The 8,410-nt window shown below is 37.9% G+C and overlaps 1 non-coding gene across 1 annotated transcript; it reads left to right on the top strand.

The window, feature by feature from the left end:
* The first annotated feature begins 1,292 nt into the window (after positions 1-1,292).
* Positions 1,293-1,398, top strand: LOC128281290 (small nucleolar RNA R71). Its single transcript, XR_008271503.1, has one exon. It is a non-coding gene; the product is annotated as a small nucleolar RNA R71 (small nucleolar RNA).
* Positions 1,399-8,410: the final 7,012 nt, after the last annotated feature.

Raw genomic sequence — 8,410 nt, 5'->3', positions numbered from 1 at the left:
AAAGAATCGTATAGTTTTGTCTTCTAATTGAATGCTCATCCTAGTCTATTTGGGTTTCCTGAGACCTAGTTTCTTAAACATTTTGTAGGGCATGATATTAATACTAGCCCCTAAATCAGCTAATGCATTATTAACATCTAAACTACCAATTAAGCAAGGAATTGTAAAACTCCCTAGATCTTTTAGTTTGTTTGGTAGCTTATTTTGCAGAATAGCTAAGCACACTACGTTGAGCTCCACATGCGGCTCCTCGTCCAATTTCCGCTTATTTGCTAAAAGCTCCTTTAAAAATTTCATTGCATTTGGCATCTGCGATAGGGCTTCAATAAACGGTAAGTTAATGTGTAATTTTTTTAAGAGTTTAAGGAATTTACCAAATTGTTCATCTGAGCGGTCTTTCCTTGTCGCATTGGGGTATTGCACACGAGGTTTATATTCAACGTTCACCGATTTGTTTGTATTGTGATCTACCTCACCTTGACCTTTGCTTACCACAGTTTCTTGCCTCGGTTCTGGCTCAGGCTTAACAAATCCTTCTTCATCTTGAATATTAATTCCGTTGAGCTATTCCCTTGGGTTGGGTTCAGTATTACTTGGCAAGCTACCTTGTGGTTGTTTGGAGATTAGTTTGGAAAGCTGGCCTATTTGAGTTTTGAGCCCTTGAATTGACGCTTCTTGATTTTTAAGTGCTATCTCGATGTTCTGAAAATGGGTTTTTGACACCGATATAAACTTTGAGAGCATATCTTCAAGATTCGGCTTTTTTTTCCTGTTGGTAGGGTGGTTGTTGAAAACCCAGAGGATGTTGTGGTCTTTGATTTCCTTGACCGCCCCACGAGAAATTAGGGTGGTTCCTCCAACCTGCATTGTAAGTGTTACTATATGGATTGTTTTGAGGTCGAGGATTATTATCCAAGTAATTTAATTGCTACTTATCCATGTTGTGGCCATAAGGTTGGTATTTCGAATGGTTTGGTTCACCTCCACTTGCTTCGCACTGTATTACTAGGTAAACCTGTGAAGAACTAAAAAAACCATCAATCTTTTTATTTAGAAGTTCTACCTGGTTTGACAGCATAGTAACCGAATCGACGTTATAAACGCTTGCTGCTTTAGTTGGCTTAGTCCTCATGACTTGCCACTAATAGTTATTCAGTGACATCTCCTCTATAAACTCATAGGCATCTTCAGGTGTTTTATTGTTGATGGTTCCACCAGCGACTGCGTCAACCATTTGTCGAGTCGAAAGATTCAGGCCATTATGGAATGTTTGAACCTGAAGCCAAAGCAGTAACCCATGGTGAGGGCACCTTCTCAGTAAGTCTTTGTATCTCTCCTATGCATCGTAAAGTGTTTCTAAGTCCATCTTCATAAACAAAGAGATATCATTATGTAATTTAGCCGTTTTAGCCGGTGGAAAGTATGAGTAAAAATTTTTTGGTTATTTGTTCCCAAGTAGTAATTGACCCTCGTGGTAACGAGTTCAACCACTTTTTAGCTTTATTCCTCAATGAAAAGGGAAACAACCGAAGACGTATGGCATCATCAGAAAAGCCATTGATTTTAAATGTATCGCAGAATTCCAGAAAGTTTGCTAGTGAGTGTTGGGATCTTCGTCCTGCAAACCGTCAAACTGAACAAATTGTTGTATCATTTGAATTGTGTTAGGTTTCAGTTCAAAAGTATTTGCAGCTACAGCAGGTCTAACTATGCTAGATTCAGTTCCTGTTAAAGAAGGTTTAGCATAATCATACACAGTGCATAGAGCAGGATTTTGATTAACTGCAATTGTAGGTGGTAGCTGATTGCCTTAGTTTTTAGCCATCTCTTCGGTTGGGGGTTTGAGTATAGTCTTCTTGCTCGTTCTTTGTGTATCTTAAGCTTCGCCTTATTTCTCTTTGGTTTCTACAAACTGTGCGATCAATTTCTTCGTCAAAAAGTAGTGGTCCTGACGGGTTTCTTCTAGTCATAAACTATAAAAGACTGCCAAGAGAAAGAAAAAGTAAATTAATAAATAATATTAATAAATTAAATTGCAAGAAAAATAAATGGCTAAAGTAATAAAAATTGAGTGTTCCTAATATCTTAGATCCCCGGCAACGGCGCCAAAAACTTGATCGCGTGATTTCGTGATAGGTTTTAAATATTTATAATTACTCATTCTTGAACTAACTATTATCGCGATGTAGGCAAGTGTACCTATCGAATAGTAGTACAGTTTTAGTAAGACTGGATTGTTGAACCCAAAGGAACTAAAAGTACTAGTCGTGACTGTCTTTCTATTATCTAGCCCAATAATAAAGAGGTTTTTGTTTTAATTAACTAATTATCTAAACTAAGAACTCACAGAGAATAGAATTGGGAAATTTCTTTTGGGAAAATCGATTGAATGAAGGCAATACCTAAGGAAAAAATCCACCTAGACTGTACTTGTTATTTTGGCTCCGAATCGGATGATTTATTCATTTAACTTGTTCTGTAGAAATCCCTAAGTTATGCTATTATCCCTATTCAAGACTAATAACGTCTAAACCCTAGATTGAATAGCCGAGGCTTTTCTCTAATTAACACTCTAGGGTTCCATTAACTCGATCTATGGATCCCCTTATTAGGTTTCACCCTAATCCAGAAAAATCTTGTCACCCTATGTCTGGGCGCGCAATCAACTCCGCTTAATTATGACAAATGTACTCTTAGACAGGGTCTATTCCTCCTCTAAGTAAGAGCTTATCTTGAATCGATATCCTGGGATATCAAAATAAGAATTAAGAACACAAAATTAAGAACAAGGTAAATATTTATCATACGATTCAGAAAATAATAACAAGATTCGTCTTAGGTTTCATTCCCCGTAGGTATTTAGGGGTTTTTGTAACACCCCAAACCCGGCCCAGACGTTAAGTTTGGCTCGAATCTAGCGTGTCACATTGAAGTGTTTTTTGAAAACCATGTTTCCATTAAAAACCCTTCTAAATAATTAAAAACTTATACCCTTTTTAAACCTTGTTAGAAAACCTTAGCTAAATAACATTCTTAACAACTCGGTAAAAATCTTGGTAGTTCCGAAAGCTTAATTTAAAAACAATTGCGGATACGTGATGTTTTGAACAACAGTAGTTGCTTTGGAAAACCCTGTTCTAATACTATCAATTATAATAACAATAAATAAAATTCCAAATTTGAAATCCAGAAAATTACAACGGCTTTACTACAACTCTCATAAAACATTTAAAAGTAATAATCAAAACTATAAAATAAACAGTGTGTGTGGCTTCCTCCAAGCCCCTCGCAGCTCCTATCTGTCTAAGGCTGGAAATTACCTGAAAGGTTAATAAATAGGGTGAGTTTACGAAAACTCAGTGTGAAATCCCCTACTATAAAAAGCAACAGTCAGTCATATAAAAGAATTAAAAGTCTGGCCCCAACCTTACTTACAGTTTCAGTATCAATTGGGCCTTAGCCCATTATAACAGACAGTACCAGATAGGCTTTAGCCCATTACAAAATAAGAAACATTATCAGAACTAGAGTCAAAATGAGAATCAGAATCAGAATCAGGTGATAGAATCAGAATCAGAATCAAAATCAAAATTAGGTGACAGAATCAGAATCAATATCAGGTAATAGAATCAGAACCAGAATGTGAATGCAATCCCAACCCAATCCAGCCGTATACACCCCCATACCAACCTTACACTATGTGGGGAGACTACTTGACCCACCCAACCGCTACACACCATAGAAATTGCAGCGAGGCTGCCAGATATTGTGACGAAGTCACCAGATACAGATATTGTGGCTAGGCCACCGAATAGATATATATATGTGCCAAGCCACGGATTGCGCCGAGGTGCGGATATTGTGACGAAGTCACCGGAACAGATATATGTGGCGAGGCCACCAGATTGTAGCGAGGCTGCCAGAACGCTTCCTCCATCAATATAAACCCGTGTCCTATGCAATAGATATACATGTCATGGCATACAACATACAAAATCAAAATATCATGCCCATACTTGAATAAAACAGTCACAGTCAAGTCATTCATATCACCAACATATATTCACAATCAAATCCGTCAACCACAAAGTCCAAGTCAGTCACTTGCCCACAAGGGCAAAACAATCATTTAACACCCTAGGGGTAAAATGGTAATTTTATAAATTGAGGGTAAAACAGTAATTCTGTAAATCGAGGGTAAAATAGTAATTTTGTAAATCGAGGGTAAAATAGTAATTTTATAAATCGAGGGTAAAATAGTAATTCTATCAATCGAGGGTAAAATGGTAATTCTGTAAATCGAGGGTAAAATAGTAATTTTGTAAATCGAGGGTAAAACGATAATTCTGTAAATCGAAGGTAAAATAGTAATTCTGTAAATTGAGGGTAAAACGATAACTCTGTAAATTGAGGGTAAAATAGAAATTTTGTAAATCGAGGGTAAAATAGTAATTCTGTAAATCGAGGGTAAAACAGTAATTCTATAAATCGAGGGTAAAACGGTAACTTTGTAATTCAAGGGTAAAACAGTAATTTTGTAATTTGAGGGTAAAACAGTAATTCTATAAATCAAGGGTAAAACAGTAATTCTGTAAATCGAGGGTAAAACTGTAATTTTGTAATTCGAGGGTACTTTGATAATTTTACATGACGAGGGTATTTCAGTAATTTTGCAAACTGAGGGTATTTCAGTAATTTTACAAATCGAGAATATTTGGGTAATTTTATAAACCGGGGGTACTTTGGTAATTTTACAACTGGGAGTATTTTAGTAATTTGGTAAACTAAAGTATTCTAAACAGGGATAACAATACGAATGGGCCTAAAGCCCATTCTTGGCCCAAATCTAGCCACAGATATGAGATTCACCTAGCCTAGTCCAATATTTACTACACAATCAAACAACTTATCCAATTGGGCCCGTAGGCCCATTGGGCCCACATGGCCCCTTTCAGCTCGAAGTAGCCATCCTACAGCTAGAGTAGTGAGAGATACACACCTGATAGGAGACTGGAGTTAATCCGCGCTCTGAGCACTCTTAGCCGACGCCCAACCCAAACGAGCACGCCATAAAGCGAAAGGGATCAGCCAAGAAAGGTACGTTTACTCTCTTCATGGTTCTCTCTATTTAAAGCCAGCTTCGCATCCACTCTTATGTTAGCTTCTCGATGTGGGATCCCTCCATCATCAGAGTTTAAATTCAACACCAACTCTTGTTGCCCCTTGTTAATAAAATAAATGCTCTTTGATTGCCATGAGTTTCGAACCCTGGACCTCCTTGCCAACTCTATGACGCCACCTTCCTGCCTCTTATGTGGCGCTACTTTGCCACTAGACCACAAGGCTTTTTGTGGCACAATTTCCCCACCAATATTCTTAAGGCCTACCTACTACACCCAGGGTTTGATTCACCTTAAACCAAAATTTTTGCTAGAGTCTAGATTTGAACCCAGGACTTCTCCAACACTTCTCAGTACACTTAACCACTAAAACAAGCCTTCATTAACGAAATTTACATGCATAACAAAATATTATAAGCTGCCTTCAACCGCTCCCATGCTCAAGGCCCAAAACTTCTAAGCCCAAATTCAGGGTGTTACAACTCTACCTCCCTTATAGAAATTTCGTCCCGGAAATTTCCATCTAACAGGGTGGTCGTGTAACATCTACCCCACTACGCTATCATCAAGACTCGACCCTACTATCACTATCACACTTCAACTAGAACTTGAAACATCTCATACATACAACACTTATTCACTGAAGCAAACACATATCTATCACACATATATACAACTTCTATATCCAAACATCACATCCACATAAAATAAATACCAAATTTAAATTCAGACCAATATCTAAGGAATCCACAGTATTTCAATTTCTAAATAGACAAAAGTATTCAGAAGACTTACGGATTCGGCGCCGGAGACTCGGTGTGCCACACTTTTTAAAAGAAATACTTCAAATAGACCACGTAGTTGAAACTAATTTTCTAAAATTGAATCTTTGAAAACCCAATCCACAGCGGAGTTGTTGCAACTTGGCTCTGATACCACTAAATGTAACACCCCAAACTTGGCCCAGACGTTATGGCCAGATCTGACGTGTCACATGGACTTATGACTTAGTATGCATTCGTTGGTTTAAGTGATTGGGGTGGTCTTTGTAAAAACAGTGGTTGAATGAAAAGCTGGTTTATCAATCTTTAGGCTATCCATTTGTTGTGCTTGTTGAGTCTTGAAAACGTTCATTAATTTTGAGAACTCGCGCAGCCTAACACTAGCAGTTTCGTCATAGTATAAATATAATCAGAAAATAAAACCATAGCGGAAAAATAAATTTAAATAGCGGCCTTATTACAACTTAAAACCCAAAATTAAATCAGAATATAAAAATAATAAAAATAAACTAACTGAGAAAAACCAACTTTGCAGATGATGTGGCCACTCCGAATCCCTCACATCTCTAAGCCCACTATGGTTGGGGATTTCCTGCAGAGATGAAAATAAAGGGTGAGTTCGATAAACTCATTGTGTAATATAACCCAACCATAGCCCAAAACAGATCAAACCTTAGAGTCAGACTTATCTGGGCCTTGGCCCAGTACAGAAATCAGAATGAAACCCATAGGCCTATAGCAGATACAGAACAAATATATCATGATTGCAAAAATCCCAACCCAGAGCCATCCATAACACCCCCGTACCAACCTTACACCATGTGGGGAGACTACTCAGCCCACCCAACCGCTACACCCTACAGAAATTGCAGCGAGGCTGCCAGATATTATGACAAAGTCACCAGATACAGATATTATGGCTAGGCCACCAGAACAGATATATATATGTGGCGAAGCCATCAGATTGCAGCAAGGCTGCCAGATATTGTGACGAAGTCACCAAAACAGATATATGTGTCGAAGCCACCAGATTGCAGTGAGGCTGCCAGAACGCTTCCACCATCAATATAAACCCATGTCCCATGCAATATATGTAACACCCCGAACCCGAGACCATCGCCGGTGTCGGACACGAGGGGTTAACAAGCCAAGTTCACTTGTTTTGCCCATCCATTTGACATTTCCAGTCAGGCTGGAAAACTGCGTCACTGTCGCCTTAAAAATCATATCTCGAGTTTCAAAACTCGGAAACTGGTTTTGTAAATTTTCACTGAATTTAGACTCATATATCCATCCATGGACTTATTTCTAGAATTTTTTGTCGGGCCAATTGGTACAGTTTATTAGTTAAAGTCACCCATGTTACAGGGATCGACTGCTCTGACCTTCGCGCGGTATAACTTGAATATCTCTCTGTACAGGGCTTTAATGCTGGTGTCGTTTTTTCTAATGAAACTAGACTCAAAATGGAATCTGTACATATAAGGTATGTCTCCTAATTATTTTTGGATAATTTATAGTAAATTTTTAAATTTGCGACAGGGAACCCAGAAACCGTTCTGGCCCTGTCTCACAATAGTTTTAATATCTCTTAACATGTAACTCCTATGACCATTTCGTTTCTTCCATATGAAAATAGACTCCTAAAGGTTCATTTACATAGCTTATTCACTATTTAATTCCATTCCTACGAATTTTGGTGATTTTTCACATTCACGTCACTGCAGCTGGCAGCATCTGTTTTTAAGGTAGGTCTTACCTATTTGGTAGTCTCCATGAACCAACTAGTCTTGCCATACATAGGTTCATATATGATCATTTTAACCATGCCAATGGCTGATCATATGACCAACATTCCCATTTCCAAGCCATAGCCACATCATGACACCAAATATATACATACAAACCACAATTAGTCTAAGTCGATACTTCACTTTTACGAGCCATTTTCGCATGGCCGTACATATATACATCACAACATATTCAACCAACAAGGGGTAGTCCTATACATGCCATTTCAAAGTTCAACCAAAATTTATACCAAAATAGAGGCGTGGATAGTGTGGATGACTTCGACTTTATTGATCCCGAATCCGATTTCTATCGAGCGAAATCTATAAAAGAGAGCCAAAGTAACGGGTAAGCATTTTTTATGCTTAGTAAGTCTCAAGGAATATAATCAGCTCTAATTACAGCAATACATTCACATAGCCAAATGCATCATTTCATTAATACACATTCTTACTTCACACTTCATCATTATATACTTTCACAAAGTATCAATCAATTCAATAACTGAAATTCATTAGTCGATTGAGCGAATGTTGCTCAAACATGTCGACTTTCCAATGCACATATAATGTACCTTATCCTTTGGGCTTTTCGAGTGTACTAATTGAATTCATTACAGCAACCAACACTCACCTCCAGCCCAAGATTCTTCGAATATAACCGGATATAATCACGTGCACAAATGCCTTGGTCTTAGCCCGGATAGAATAACTTCAT

Source organism: Gossypium arboreum, chromosome 9 (genome assembly GCF_025698485.1).
Source record: "Gossypium arboreum isolate Shixiya-1 chromosome 9, ASM2569848v2, whole genome shotgun sequence".
NCBI lineage: Eukaryota > Viridiplantae > Streptophyta > Magnoliopsida > Malvales > Malvaceae > Gossypium > Gossypium arboreum.
The sequence above is the reverse complement of the archived record's forward strand: the minus strand, read 5'-3'. Positions and strand labels throughout refer to the sequence as shown.